Genomic DNA, 4,133 nt, shown 5'->3' on the forward strand with positions numbered 1-4,133 from the left:
ATGGGTCCTTTCTAGAGAAAGAGTTTCTCTCGAAAGAAGTAAGTGGGAGGAAAGTAGAGCTTGATGAAGTATTACCTCTTGAACCGGAAAATGGCGCAACTCAAGAAAATGTTCCTGAGGTGCCTGCACCGACTAGAGAGGAAGTTAATGACAATGATCAAGATACTTCTGATCAAGCCCCTACTGAAATTCGAAGGTCCACAAGGACACGTTCCGCACCAGAGTGGTACGGCAACCCTGTCTTGGAAATCATGCTGTTAGACAACGGTGAACCTTCGAACTATGAAGAAGCGATGGCGGGCCCGGATTCCGACAAATGGCTAGAAGCCATGAAATCCGAGATAGGATCCATGTATGAAAACGAAGTATGGACTTTGACTGACTTGCCCATTGAGCGGCGAGCCATAGAAAATAAATGGATCTTTAAGAAGAAGACAGACGCAGATGGTAATGTGACCATCTATAAAGCTCGACTTGTCGCTAAGGGTTATCGACAAGTTCAAGGGGTTGACTACGATGAGACTTTCTCACCGGTAGCGAAGCTGAAGTCCGTCCGAATCATGTTAGCAATTGCCGCATTCTATGATTACGAAATATGGCAAATGGACGTCAAAACGGCATTCCTTAATGGATTCCTTAAGGAAGAATTGTATATGATGCAGCCGGAAGGTTTTGTCGATCCTAAGAATGCTGACAAAGTGTGCAAGCTCCAACGCTCGATTTATGGGCTGGTGCAAGCATCTCGGAGTTGGAACATTCGCTTTGATGAGATGATCAAAGCGTTTGGGTTTACACAGACTTATGGAGAAGCCTGCGTTTACAAGAAAGTGAGTGGGAGCTCTGTAGCATTTCTCATATTATATGTAGATGACATACTTTTGATGGGAAATGATATAGAACTCTTGGACAGCATCAAGGCCTACTTGAATAAAAAAATTTCAATGAAGGACCTTGGAGAAGCTGCTTATATATTAGGCATCAAAATCTATAGAGATAGATCGAGACGCCTCATAGGTCTTTCACAAAGCACATACCTTGATAAGATATTGAAGAAGTTCAATATGGATCAATCCAAGAAGGGGTTCTTGCCTGTGTTACAAGGTATGAAATTGAGCTCAGCTCAATGTCCGACCACGGCAGAAGATATAGAAGAGATGAGCGTCATCCCCTATGCCTCGGCCATAGTTTCTATTATGTATGCCATGTTGTGTACCAGACCTGATGTAAACCTTGCCGTAAGTTTGGTAGGAAGGTACCAAAGTAATCCCGGCAAGGAACACTGGACAGCGGTCAAGAATATCCTGAAGTACCTGAAAAGGACTAAGGAAATGTTTCTCGTTTATGGAGGTGACGAAGAGCTCGTCGTAAAGGGTTACGTCGACGCTAGCTTCGACACAGATCTGGATGACTCTAAGTCACAAACCGGATACGTGTATATTTTGAATGGTGGGGCAGTAAGCTGGTGCAGTTGCAAGCAAAGCGTTGTGGCGGGATCTACATGTGAGGCGGAGTACATGGCAGCCTCGGAGGCAGCACATGAAGCAATATGGGTGAAGGAGTTCATCACCGACCTAGGAGTCATACCCAATGCGTCGGGGCCGATCAAGCTCTTCTGTGACAACACTGGAGCTATTGCACTTGCCAAGGAGCCCAGGTTTCACAAGAAGACAAGGCACATCAAGCGTCGCTTCAACTCCATTCGTGAAAATGTTCAAGATGGAGACATAGAGATTTGTAAAGTACATACGGACCTGAATATAGCAGATCCGTTGACTAAACCTCTCCCTAGAGCAAAACATGATCAACACCAGAATTCCATGGGTGTTCGATTCATCACAATGTAACTAGATTATTGACTCTAGTGCAAGTGGGAGACTGTTGGAAATATGCCCTAGAGGCAATAATAAAAGCATTATTATTATATTTCCTTATTCATGATAATTGTCTTTATTCATGCTATAATTGTGTTATCCGGAAATCGTAATACATGTGTGAATAACAGACACCAACATGTCCCTAGTGAGCCTCTAGTTGACTAGCTCGTTGATCAACAGATAGTCATGGTTTCCTGACTATGGACACTGGATGTCATTGATAACGAGATCACATCATTAGGAGAATGATGTGATGGACAAGACCCAATCCTAAACATAGCACAAGATCGTATAGTTCGTTTGCTAGAGTTTTCCAATGTCAAAGTATCTTTTCCTTAGACCATGAGATCGTGTAACTCCCGGATACCGTAGGAGTGCTTTGGGTATGCCAAACGTCACAACGTAACTGGGTGACTATAAAGGTAGACTACGGGTATCTCCGAAAGTGTCTGTTGGGTTGACATGGATCAAGACTGGGATTTGTCACTCCGTATGACGGAGAGGTATCACTGGGCCCACTCGGTAATGCATCATCATAATGAGCTCAGAGTGACCAAGTGTCTGGTCACGGGATCATGCATTATGGTACGAGTAAAGTGACTTGCCGGTAACGAGATTGAACGAGGTATTGGGATACCGACGATCGAATCTCGGGCAAGTAACATATCGATAGACAAAGGGAATAGCGTACGGGGTTGATTGAATCCTCGACATCGTGGTTCATCCGATGAGATCATCGTGGAGCATGTAGGAGCCAACATGGGTATCCAGATCCCGCTGTTGGTTATTGACCGAAGAGTCGTCTCGGTCATGTCTGCTTGTCTCCCGAACCCGTAGGGTCTACACACTTAAGGTTCGGTGACACTAGGGTTATGAAGATATGTATATGCAGAAACCCGAATGTTGTTCGGAGTCCCGGATGAGATCCCGGACGTCACGAGGAGTTCCGTAATGGTCCGGAGGTAAAGAATTATATATAGGAAGTGCTGTTTCAGGCATCGGGACAAGTTTCAGGGTTATCGGTATTGTACCGGGACCACCGGAAGGGTCCCGGGGGTCCACCGGGTGGGGCCACCTGTCCCGGGGGGCTACATGGGCTGTAGGGGTGCGCCTTGGCCTATATGGGCCAAGGGCACCAGCCCCTATAGGCCCATGCGCCTAGGGTTTCCACCATGGAAGAGTCCTAGTGGTGGAAGGCACCCCTAGGTGCCTTGGGGGGGAGGGAAACCTCCCCTTGGCCGCCGCCCCCCCTAGTAGATCTCATCTACTAGGGCCGGCGCCCCCCCCCCATGGCACCCCTATATATAGTGGGGGGAAGAGGAGGGATTTAACACCAGCCCCTGGCTCCTCCATCTCCCCCCGTTACGTCTCTCCCTCGTAGTCTTGGCGAAACCCTGCTGCTGTGACGCCCTGCATCCACCACCACGCCGTCGTGCTGCTGGATCTTCATCAACCTCTCCTCCCCCCTTGCTGGATCAAGAAGGAGGAGACGTCTCCCGCCCCGTACGTGTGTTGAACGCGGAGGTGCCGTCCGTTCGGCGCTGGTCATCGGTGATTTGGATCACGTCGAGTACGACTACATCATCACCGTTCTTTTGAACGCTTCCGTGCGCGATCTACAAAGGTATGTAGATGCATCCAATGACTCGTTGCTAGATGAACTCCTAGATGATCTTGGTGAAACGAGTAGGAAATTTTTTGTTTTCTGCAACGTTCCCATACAGTTACCTTGCTGTTTTTATTATTTCAGATTACAAACACCTATATCTACTATCTATTTTGCACTTGTATCACCATCTCTTCGCCGAACTAGTGCACCTATACAATTTACCATTGTATTGGGTGTGTTGGGGACACAAGAGACTCTTTGTTATTTGGTTGCAGGGTTGTTTGAGAGAGACCATCTTCATCCTATGCCTCCTACGGATTGATAAACCTTAGGTCATCCACTTGAGGAAAATTTGCTACTGTCCTACAAACCTGTGCACTTGTAGGCCCAACAACGTCTACAAGAAGAAGGTTGTGTAGTAGACATCAAGCTCTTTTCTGGCGCCGTTGCCGGGGAGGCTAGCGCTTGAAGATATCTCTTTAGATCTTGCAATCGAATCTTTTTGTTTCTTGTTTTATCACTAGTTTAATTTATAAAAAAAATTACAAAAAATGGAATCGAGTTTGTCTCATACGCTTCGTCTTTTTAATATCTTTCATGAGTATGATGGAAAGAAAAATTGTGCCAAAGTGTTAGAAGAAGAATGCATT

This window comes from Triticum dicoccoides, chromosome 2B, assembly GCF_002162155.2.
Source record: "Triticum dicoccoides isolate Atlit2015 ecotype Zavitan chromosome 2B, WEW_v2.0, whole genome shotgun sequence".
Lineage (NCBI taxonomy): Eukaryota > Viridiplantae > Streptophyta > Magnoliopsida > Poales > Poaceae > Triticum > Triticum dicoccoides.